The sequence below is a fragment of the Schistocerca gregaria genome, chromosome 1 (assembly GCF_023897955.1).
Source record: "Schistocerca gregaria isolate iqSchGreg1 chromosome 1, iqSchGreg1.2, whole genome shotgun sequence".
In the NCBI taxonomy this organism is placed as follows: domain Eukaryota; kingdom Metazoa; phylum Arthropoda; class Insecta; order Orthoptera; family Acrididae; genus Schistocerca; species Schistocerca gregaria.
In genome coordinates this window covers 1,045,824,382-1,045,836,595 of record NC_064920.1, presented here as the reverse complement: position 1 = coordinate 1,045,836,595, position 12,214 = coordinate 1,045,824,382, and the positions used below count along the sequence as shown (strand labels likewise).

The 12,214-nt window shown below is 41.8% G+C and overlaps 1 protein-coding gene across 3 annotated transcripts in view; it reads right to left on the bottom strand.

The window, feature by feature from the left end:
* The window catches only part of LOC126313282 (putative lysozyme-like protein), an 86,845-nt gene extending 79,606 nt beyond the window's left edge, over nt 1–7,239 (bottom strand). Inside the window, exon 1 of one of the 3 annotated variants that reach the window (XM_049992277.1) lies at nt 7,153–7,239. The gene's annotated coding sequence lies outside the window, so the exon portion shown is untranslated. Of the gene's footprint in view, nt 1–6,652; nt 6,731–7,149 lie in introns of those variants that run through there. The other 2 variants (XM_049992341.1, XM_049992363.1) reach the window with 2 other exon arrangements.
* Nucleotides 7,240–12,214: the final 4,975 nt, after the last annotated feature.

The window sequence follows — 12,214 nt, the reverse complement described above, 5'->3', positions numbered from 1 at the left end:
TGTGGTAGGTCATTGTTGTTAACATTAATACTGCAAAACTTCTTACATCTGAGAAACACCGTTATTAGAAAATAATCAACAAGCGATAGACATGAGTAAAACAATAGTTGAAAGCTCCTTCATAGCCCTCTCTGAGATTGTACCAGTTTATAATTGTGGCACAGATATGAACATAGAGCTTTACATTATCCCTTTAGTACAGCAAGAACGCTTAATACATGAAGATGCTTCAATAAGACAGTTTTGTTTAAGGGGAAAAAGTTTTTCCGTTGGCTGGCATATTACTCTCTTATTTATAGCGTCGAATGCTAAATAGTGGGGAAAGTCTACCATATTCTGCTGATGCAGAGACTTGTTGATTTGATGGCGTTGTTGCTAAGGAAACATTGTAGACTGTGCCAGAATGCTGCGATAACAACGAAGAGAAAATGGTATCAATTGGCACTATCGTCAAAGGAAAATCTATGTGTTTGTAGCGATAAAGTGTTTTTTTAGTTCCTATATTCCATTCAAAGACGGAATGTAATGTGTCGGTAAATTATTACGCATACGCAAGTGACTCCAAATTGCCTATAGTAGAGATTTTTTTATGATCTAGGGATGTAATGAAGCATGTGGTACGTGCCAGCAGAGCTTCACAAGAGACCACTATTAGCCTTCAAAACAGAAGAATGAGTTTGAAGAGGTCTGGTTTATGAAAGCGACAGTAACATAAGAAGGCTAAACAGTTTTAATAAATAACGTTCGCAAAAATATCAAGACTAGTTTTCTTTTCGTCATCAGTAATAATCTTGTTAAATAGTTCTCGCCACTGTCTGTTACGGATAATAAGTTTTGACAAGGCAAGGTTCTCACGTTCTTTTGCTCACGTCTTCGTAAACATGTGGAAGACAACTGCACATGCCTTCATCATGTTGGCATCTTCCTGCAAGATCTGCCAAAGTACTGTTACGTGGATTTTTAGCTTTTCATCACTCTTCTAAAGATAGCTCCACTTTCAATCCTGGAGTTCTTTTCTGGCTGAACGGTGGTATTCGTAACAAACTGTGCTTTCGGTTTTAAGCGTTATACTTCACTGACGACCCTGCTTTCGGATTTGGATCTGAATGTGGTTACGAGTTGAGAATTCCTTAACAAGTGCTGGAAATATGCAGGTTTAATTTCGAAGTAACTTCCTTAAGCGGGATACGTAGTGTGAATAACAATAGCCGTGCTGAGTGACATTAGTGGATTAAAACATCCCTTTATTTTGCTCTTATAACTGCATAGTAGCCACTTTGAACTGATATTATACTGTTACGCATCAACGTGGACATGCTTGTGTTGCCATCCAAGCATTTACCTAATAACACCGTGTATAAATGTAAGGGGACGGCCATACTTTACAATTAAAGGCGTGACACCAAATGTTTCTTGAACACCAGTTGTGTAGCATATCACTTTCAAGAGTGTAAAGACCGTACTAGGTGAGGTGCAGCAACACCTCAGCGACAGTTAGTGAGAGAAGGTTTTAATGAAGCTCTTAAAAATATGTAATTTATAAAAAAAATTGTTTTTATGATCAAACTAACGGTGCTATCTGTACCATTGTACATCGACGCAAAATTAATACCGCTGTCAATAAGAGGTAAAGATTTCATAGCTTTAGCTTAAGTAGTTTCTGAGATAAAGGGGAACATCTGCAAAAAAGTATTTTTTTCAGAATTCGCACTTGGAAGCCGATGGAAAGGAAAACTCATTATTGCATGAAGAGAGAGAGCCTAAAACCCTCCAGTTCTGTAATGTTTATCATCTTTAGTATCAAACAGATACAGTCTCGTTCTCAGCCAGAGGGAGTTTGCAGCTTCTGTTGTATTTGTGACCATAATTTCTGCTTTGGAGACTCGCTGTCTATCCATTTCTTGTATAATTGCTTCTGTATTAAGGCCAGACTTAATTTCTAATTGCTTCAGAATCTTTACCCTGTTTGAATTACCTTCACTGAAGGTGATCAAAGCGTCATTGACCCCAGTTTTTAGTGTTTTCAACTCCATAAATACGGTTTTGAGCACCCTGATCCCTACAACATTAACGAAAGACTCAATTAAATTTTGAGTTTTTCCTGTGAGGCATTTCTTCAGGAGATCTCAGTGTGCTAGATCTCTGTATACTGGCTTTATTACTGCGCCAACAGTTTCAGGGATGATATTTCTATTGGTATAATCGGTTCCTGTTGCCATAGCTTTTCGGTATTTACACCGGTCAACTGACACAAGTTATATAGTGGCGGCTTCTCATCGCTTGAAGTCTTGTGGAAAAACATTGCCCATACTGCCTTTCTCGTTATTTCCAAGTTGTTTATATTCTTTCTAATGGCTTGGCTATAGTATTCACTTAGCTGATTGATTGTTTCGCCTGTCAAACGTCCTCTAACTGTCTAGCCATCTTCAAGCGTTTTGCTAGAATAGTTCTGCCTGATTTTAGGGAGTCGGCACACATCCGTCTCTGCACATGAGAGACGCATTCTAACTTTTGCGGTCTTAGAACATCATAGGCCCTGTAGCCAATTATTGATATGAATGAATTATAATCACCATCACCACTGAATTTAGCATAGCGACCACAATTTGTTCTTGAGAGCGCTAAAAGCTCTTCACAGCTGAGGTATTTTCCAGTCCTTCACTGGATCCATCATACGTCTTCTGATTGTTGTCTTCATGCAGTTGTTTCTTTTCATTATTGGTACCCACGTTTGTGATCCGCGGCAGTGTTTTGACAATGCTTCGACATCCAGCACCTTCCTGATATCACTGTTGGTAGCTGTACAAGAATGCTTAGATTGATGGCTCCTTTCCTTCCATGATCCGTTAAATTCTACGCAAAATTATTACCACCATTTTCTTCAGCTGCTTGCACTGTTGTAAATTTCATTAATTCTTTTACAATTACTTTTACTGTCCCCTAATACCTTTATATATCTTGAAACATTCGTAGGAGGTATGACAGATTCTTAAGAGCACATAAAGCTTTACCAGCTCTAGGACCTTTACCAATGCATCTCAGCGAACAGAAATATTGACTTTCGTCGCAAAGAGGTGATAGTGTGTATATTTTTCAGATGTCCAAAGTTCTTTCTTACTCTCACATCTCGAACAAGAGACTACCCAACAAAGAAATAACTCGTTTCGTTTGAAGACATTTTCAGAAATTATTATCTCTCCACCACGTAAATTACAGCATGCAATTTGAACGAACATTGTTTTTAGTACACTTAAACCTAATATTGAACTGACTCAACTGGCACTGATTCCTCTATAGACATCATTACTGTTCACAAGCTTCTTCTTCGAAGTACTTGGTTGTGAAGAAACTTTTCCAGCGTTTCTCTGAATACAAACGTCCAGCAGGACACGTTCTGTAAAACCTATTCCTCTTACTTCTACTCTTTTTTAAATATTCCCTTTGGTGGAGTGAGATCAAAGCGAGAAACACAGCACAGTAAGCAACGCGTCAAAATACACACTATAAATGGTGTAGTACGCCTAACAGAACTCGAATGATATCACGCATTATACAACAAGGAGGAAGAAATATCAACAACCATTGTAGCAGCAGGATGTTTACTACAAGTCGACATACATTACCGCCTTGTAGAGCAAACAGTTTCCGAGATATCTTGTTGTTACTGAACAAGTGCTCATGGGACCTGTATAAATTACTTTAGCTGTAAATTATTTCAAAATACCTTTTTCAGGGCCATCCAAAAACAGCGACACATGCATTAGATTAAAGAGAAAACTCCAACTAACAGTTTTCCATAAAAAAATAAAGATCGATATTTTACACCCACACTAATTTTGCACTTCCCTTAATCCAGCGAATGGTAGCCAGTACGACAGAAATTGTTTGCGCTACTTTCATAAATCAATTACGCGCGCATCAACGCAGTCGAATGTACACAACCCAACCATCAATGGGTATCTGTACAAGACGCTATATCTTGATGATTATAATGGTTAAATCACAATCATTGAAAACTATGACTACTAACAATTTGTGATGGTATCAACCTTGTTACGTGCCATTTGTCACAACCCGTTAATCTCCAAAATCAGGCACTACTGTTTGGTGGTGGTGGTTAGTGTTTAACGTCCCGTCGACAACGAGGTCATTAGAGACGGAGCGCAAGCTCGGGTTAGGGAAGGATTGGGAAGGAAATCGGCCGTGCCCTTTGAAAGAAACACTCCCGGCATTTGCCTGAAACGATTTAGGGAAATCACGGAAAACCTAAATCAGGATGGCTGGACACGGGATTGAACCGTCCTCCTCCTGAATGCGAGTCCAGTGTGCTAACCACTGCGCCACCTCGATCGGTGTACTGTTTGGAAGCTCTTTCCCCCTGAGGAATATATTCGTGGCAAATCGGAGATGAGTGCACTTACCTTTACGAAGGTGACAAGCTCTTTTCACTGCGGTACTGGAATTGTGGTGGGGACGTCTGCTTTGACATAATCCCGATATTGACAAATTGAGAGAGCCATAGTTTTTCAGCAAACAGATCACTTTTGTAGTGGTTCTTTGTTGTTCTAACCATTCTTGGTAGTTGATAGTTGGAAGCAGACCTGTGGTATCGTCCAGAGATCGTGGTGCCACATCAAATTCGGCAAGGCACATCGATACCGAAGACGTTAGCGAGATCTTGCTGCAATCCGCAACGAGGGATAGCAGACACACCAGAAGACTATGCCTCTCTCACAACACAGTAGCACTGTCTCACGGAGAGCAATATAGCATTGGGGGGGGGGGGGGGGGTCTATCCAGTTCGTGGCCTCAGCTGAAGCAGCCAACATCATCGAGTAGGACTAACTTGTTGTTCAAATCTCAGATGGACATGTACTTTTGTAAATAATGTGTTAATATTGAACACTGTACTTCAAGAGAAGAGTTTTTTTAAATAAGTGCACCAAGTGATGCTTTAAGGAGGGGGGGCTAGGACGTCAAACATGCCGACTTGGAGCAGGAGAGTCACCACAGGACATTTTAATTTCTACTGTCTATACGTTTACAAATAAATTCATAAAACTTTGTCACCACGACCAGGAAGGATTGAGGACTCACACGTATCGCAGTGTAAGTCCAAAAACGTAGCAAAATACCTTTTTTTTTACATGTGAAATTTCATCATTTTTATCACTTATAACTGGCTGCATTTGTTGCTATAGGCACACTTTTCTTCCTAAGTAAGAGAGATTCTTCGATGAATTTTTCATAGCCTACAAACGGTAGTTACAGGTGTACGAAACTCTAGAATTTTCCAAATGTACTAAAAACTGTAGAAAAAATTGAGATAATTAACGATAAAACTTGAGTTTTTTCTAAACATGAAGTTTAAAGTGTAACAGTTCATTCATTTTTTCATAAATTAAATAACTTCTAGAATTTCATACCCCTGTAACTATGGTTTGTATGCTGTGCAAAAGTCATCGAAGTATCTCTCTTACTTAGGAAGAAATGTATACCTATAGCAACAAATGCAGCCAGTAATAAGTGAAAAAATGATGAAATTTCACATGCAAAAAAATGTGTTTTGTTACTTTTTGAGCTTCCGCTGCTATGAGTGTGAATCCTGAATCCTTTCTGGTCATGCTGTTAAAGTGTTATGAATTTATTTCTAAAAGTATAGACAGTGGAAATTAAAATGTCCTGTGGTGCCTCTCCTGCTCCAAGTCGGCCCGTTTGACGTCCTACCCCCCTTAACAGATAATGAAAGTTGTAAGTTGTCAGGTAACCCTGTGGCAAAGGGCAGTATCAAGTTAATGAAATATTTTTATCATTCATGTAATAAAGTGAACTAATATTTCATATGTTGTTCAGATGAGTCATCTACCAGAGCAATCAAAGAACAGCAGTTACTGCTGGACGATTGTAGTTTCGTCAGATCAATGGCATGGTTCGAATGTCTCTGAGCACTATGGGACTTAACTTCTGAGGTCATCAGTCTCCTAGAACTCAGAACTACTTAAACCTAAACAACCTAAGGACATCACACACATCCACGCCCGAGGCAGGATTCGAACCTGCGACCGTAGCGGTCGCGCAGTTCCAGACTGTAGCGCCCAGAACCGCTCGGTCACCTCGACCGGCTCGTCAGGTCATAACAATTCGTTGACAAAGACCTTCTACTTATACATCTACATTTGTACTAAGCAAGCCACCCAACGGTGTGTGCCGAAGGGCACTTTGCGTGCCACTGTCATTACCTCCCTTTCCTGTTCCAGTTGCGTATGCTTCGCGGGAAGAACGACTGCCGGAAATTCTCCGTGCGCGCTTTAATTTCTCTAATTTTACATTCGTGATCTCCTCGGGAGGTATAAGTAGGGGGAAGCAATATATTCGATACACGCACACCTTCCCCAGATATAGCTTCATTCTTTTGTGCGCTTGGTGATACATCAAGGATTTTGTGCACAGACTTCATATAAAAACCTTGCCACACTTCGAAAAAGAATAAATGGAACTATCCAAAGTATTCAAGTTGTTATAGTGAAACGCGTCTGGGCAGAAGTATGGTATCAGTTCTGACAGCACCTTGAGTAAAAGGCACTGAAATTCATGAATGAAACTAGTTCTTGTATTAATAGGGAATACTACGTGAATTTGCACAGGTACGTACCTTACAGTTACAAGTCAAAAAGGTAATAGGACTCTCCTGTAACACACACATTTTAGACTAACACTGGTCAGAGGAAACTGGCACGTAGGTTGGCATTAGTGTCGTAGCGAAAATACAAATTTTTACTTTATAGCTTTCAAAAAAATATACGAAATACGTTCCTCTGTAAGCAAAAGAAAGCATTATTTCCGGGCCCCAAGCTGTAGCGTCACAGCATGGTACCGATAGCGCAAATGCTGCGAAATGCTGTTTACATTTGTTATACGGTGGCTAACATGACACTGACAGTTGGGGAAGGACCGGTTCCTTCTGGCATATTTACATGTGATAATGGGCAGCCCGAGGAAGCGCAGACGACAGGTGCGTACACTGAAAGATGTAGTGCACATATTTTGTCGCCTGTTGGTATATCTCGTTTGCCTACGGCGAATGATAAAGAGTCTTTCCAAACTTCCGGTGACGGCCAGGGGCCCACGGAGCCACTTTCTGTCACTCACCTGTAACTTCGCTGACGGGGTTTGCCAGCTCTGCGCTGCACGAGACCGGAACAAAGGCGGCAGGGAGACTTTATACCGGCTGACTGCTACCTTGGCCGTGCAGTATTCAGGGCGATGAATGCAAGGAGCGACGCGAAGAAAAGAAAGCATGTAGTTTAATCTCCAGTGGAATCCGCGATAAGCCTCGTAGGCACGCGACGAATACGTAAACAGTCCACTCGACGGTATTTCTACGTCGCTCAATATTCCTTTCACTTCAGTGCGCACACTAACCCTAGATTGTGGGCGGAAGACAGACCGCACTTTACCGTGCAGCAGTGACAATACTGGTCGCAGAAACCTAGTCCTTCATGAATACGACGGCAGGACGCAACAGTTGTCGAAGAAAATAAAGGCTTTCTTTGAGCACACTTCGCAAACATACTGTTTGATCAGTGCCATCTGAGGCATAGCTATCTTTTAAATATATAAAAGAAAATGTCCTGGTGGATTCACTGACTCATCATCACCCAGCCCAAACCCGTAAGGACGTAAATTTAATATTTGAAGAGTTTGTTGATCTTATACTGTACACTCCGTTTAAGAGTGGATTTTTCGAAATTCAGCCGCTAAGAACGTGAAACTGGAGAGGAGATGTTTTATAAAGATAATTAACTATGAAAGCATTTTTAAAGCTAAATCTATGGAAATTTTATTTGGCTGTATTTGACCTCTCGGTTTGAAATAAAAGAATACATGTTTCAGTGTTTTTAGAAATTGAAGCCTTAAGAGGGTGAAGTAGGAGTAGGAGATGAACTTTTTATGGGAATATTTCATTATGAAAGCAGTTTGGAAACTAAATTTATGAAATTTTGTATTTGGCTTCTCGGTTAGATACCTAAAAATATATGTTTCTGTGTTTCCGGGAATACAATCCCCAAATGGGTGAAATAGAAAAATTCAAATAGCTCTGAGCGCTATGGGACTTAACATCTGAGGTCATCAGTCCCCTAGACTTAGAACTACTTAAACCTATCTAACCTAAGGACATCACACGCACCCATGCCCTAGGCAGGATTCGAACCTGCGACCGTAGAAGCAGCGCAGTTCTGGACTGAGGGGCCTAGAACCGTATCGGTCACAGAGGCCGGTGGTGAAATAGGGGATGGAAATTTTAATGAAAATATTTCATTACATTAAAACATATTTAAACCTAAATATATGTAACATCACGAGAACTCAAAAGGCAGAACTGACAAAACCCTCCGACTCCAGCTACCAGAATCGCTTTTTGGTCAGAACTGAATTCGAAAAAGACCATGTTTCTATGACCATAATTAGTTTGAAAGGTTTAGAAAGTGTTGCAATTTGTGAACTAAGTCAAACAAATCTATTTAACAGTCACCATCACAAATTGGCATGGTCAGAATTACAGAAAAAAGAAAGGGATCTTTAATACATTAATTTCTCAGCAGGCCTAATATAAGTTTATCAAACTTTTTTATTGTAATTACTATTTAAATGCAAGTGAAGCAGATGACTCTAAGCTGTATGTGACATGCCAGAGGTTGTATCGCCTAAAGTCTTCTTCGTTTGGTTTCCTCAGACCTAACAAATATACCTTTTGCTCACCTAGCTTAAATTTATCACTTCCGAAAGAGGGACATTTTAACTGGTAATAAACATTTGAACAAGTGGCAACTGACAGACGCACAGATGTCTGTGTATTACCGCACTTTAGCGCTTGCAAATGCTTGAATTCGTGGGCGCAATGACCTAATTAGCTACCTTCAATGCTAAACAACTCTTCTATTTCAAGGTCTTTTCTTTCCATACTGTGGGAGGAGGTAGTATGGACCAAAATAAGAAAAAGAGTCTAGTAAACATGGACTCTAAAATACATACCTTCCCAGCTATGAGCACTTGTTCAGTAGAAGATACGAGTTTCACACAAGCGAAGATGAACAACGGCTAGTAACTCTAAAAGTATGCATTTTTTAGACCATCTTTACTGGGCAGTTATATTACCTCCTCCAAAATATGAAAATTAAAGTCCTTGCAGTAGAAGAGATCTGTTTCATAGTATCGAAAATTAACAAGATATACATTTCGGCGCCCATCTTTACTAGACTTTTTCTTTTGTTTTGGTGTAAGCTGCCATTCCCTAATGCACGCCTTTTTTTAATTTTTTTTAGACTCCCTGTATACATGGTGTAACAGGTGTAAGTGCAGATCTTTCTTTTGGTGATTCAGAACGATGTAGAGAACAACATTGCATCAGGCTATACAGCTATTACAAGTTGTTTGTTTTTAGGTTTGATTCTACCTCCAAGAACATGTGGCAACAACAAGGAGTTGATGCTGATTTTCCACTGGGCAGCAGGCGTGTTGAAGCATGGACACCTGGATGCAAAACGGCTAGTCTATACTGGTAGCCGTAGTTCACTTGTGCAGTTACGCCCATGGAGAAAACATTGGGTACTAAAGTTTGTGACCTGTCTGTGGGAAGACTGTTCGACGCAGAGAAAAAACAACCAACGTACTGATGTGTGTAGATATTAAGGTACCACATGTAAAAGTATCTTCATTTTTACTCGTTACAATCTGTATGTGCGTGTGTGTGTGTGTGTGTGTGTGTGTGTGTGTGAGAGAGAGAGAGAGAGAGAGAGAGAGAGAGAGAGAGAGAGAGAGAGACAGGGGGGGGGGGGGGGGAGAAAAGCTGTTTCTGGCACAACCTGCCTAAAAGAAGGACTCGATTGATAGAGCTCATCCTCAGGGCACTTCGGAATAGGGGAAAGGAAAGGAGAAGAGAGGGGCAATTAAAGAGGACAACTACTAGGGTACACAGCATTCTGTGTCGCGTGTACTTACTGCTTGCCGTGCTTCCGCAAGGAGGTCGGCAGAGGGTTTATATGATTATCATGTCAACATTCTGCCTCCAGGGTTTCATAGGACAGCTAGACCTCTTATATCATGATAGTGACGCAACCTAGCAAATTAGTGACGTTGTAAGGAACGAAACTGATCTTGGAAAAATAACTCAATAAATGCATATCAATACAGATGTAATGGTTGTCAATAATCAGTAATAATAGTATCAGCTGTGGAGCTCAACCTGAGCAAGGTTGTCAGACTTATGTTTCACAAGTAATATACATAGTGTAAAAGAGCGAATCACTACTTAATTTTGAGTATGTTCCACTAACTGCATGAGTAGTGATAAAAATTATCATGTTCATCTTTCTTATCAAATTTAAGCCGTTGTGGAAGTCAGTAGCTTGTAAATGAATTACTTGTAGCCATACAAACAAATCAGTCGTGTAGACTTAGCCTGTTAACTGGTTCAGTCATACCTGATTAGTGGAATATGAAATTAACTGACTTGGCATACAAGCATGCAATTTCACACATATATCATAATAAGGTAATAAAACCGATACTGCTCACGATCTCTTCATGTACACTTGTACAAAGTGTTCGCACATTTCTTAGTTGCTTATGAGGAAGGGGTAGAAATAAACTACTAATGCTTTACGAGTTGAGTCCTACAATATTGACGAAGTGCCAGCTTTACCAAAAAAGAAACTGAGCTCCATTCCCCTATCATCCTGTTATGTACCGAACTGAAGACAGACCGTTGCTTTTTCCTCTGTCTCACACATTGCTGGACTACAGTGTTAAAGTAACATGCGGTCAGAACACCATAATCCTGTTGTCAAGGTCAGCTTTTGAAACTGTAGCTGCGGCTTCTCCATCAAAGAGCTCCTCAGGCGTCCTTACTATGATCATTAAGCATTATAATCCACGCAGCACGAATTATCCCTTGAATGGAACCCAACCATTCTATCTACTGATATCTCTCAGCATGAAGCTGCATATCTATATCTACAGTCATGGGTGGCTGGGATAATGATAAATGCTGACTATGGAAAAATTACAAAGACCTTCGAACAAAACAGAAGCAACTGAATGAATATCAAGAGCTCAGATGGTAAGCCTGCTAGAAGCAAAAAATGGAAGACAGCGAGGAAATGTATAGAGGGGCTCCTGGAGGTAAACGAATTTGAAGAAAATACAGTCCTCGAAATGGAAAAAAGAACACATTGACATCGGTGTGTCAGACCCACCATACTTGCTCCGGCCACTGCGAGAGGGCTGTACAAGCAATGATCACACGCACGGCACAGCGGACACACCAGGAACCGCGGTGTTGGCCGTCGAATGGCGCTAGCTGCGCAGCATTTGTGCACCGCCGCCGTCAGTGTCAGCCAGTTTTCCGTGGCATACGGAGCTCCATCGCAGTCTTTAACACTGGTAGCATGCCGTGACAGCGTGGACGTGAACCGTATGTGCAGTTGACGGACTTTGAGCGAGGGCGTATAGTGGGCATGCGGGAGGCCGGGCGGACGTACCGCCGAATTGCTCAACACGTGGGGCGTGAGGTCTCCACAGTACATCGATGTTGTCGCCAGTGGTCGGCGGAAGGTGCACGTGCCCGTCGACCTGGGACCGGACCGCAGCCACGCTCAGATGCACGCCAAGACCGTAGGATCCTACGCAGTGCCGTAGGGGACCGCACCGCCACTTCCCAGCAAATTAGGGACACTCTTGCTCCTGGGGTATCGGCCAGGACCATTCGCAACCGTCTCCATGAAGCTGAGCTAGGGTCCCGCACACCGTTAGGCCGTCTTCCGCTCACGCCCCAACATCGTGCAGCCCGCCTCCAGTGGTGTCGCGACAGGCGTGAATGGAGGGACGAATGGAGACGTGTCGTCTTCAGCGATGAGAGTCGCTTCTGCCTTGGTGCCAATGATGGTCGTATGCGTGTTTGGCGCCGTGCAGGTGAGCGCCACAATCAGGACTGCATACGACCGAGGCACACAGGGCCAACACCCGGCATCATGGTGTGGGGAGCGATCTCCTACACTGGCCGTACACCTCTGATGATCGTCGAGGGGACACTGAATAGTGCACGGAACATCCAAACCGTCATCGAACCCATCGTTTTACCATTCCTAGACCAGCAAGGGAACTTGCTGTTCCAACAGGACAATGCACGTCCGCATGTATCCCGTGCCACCCAACG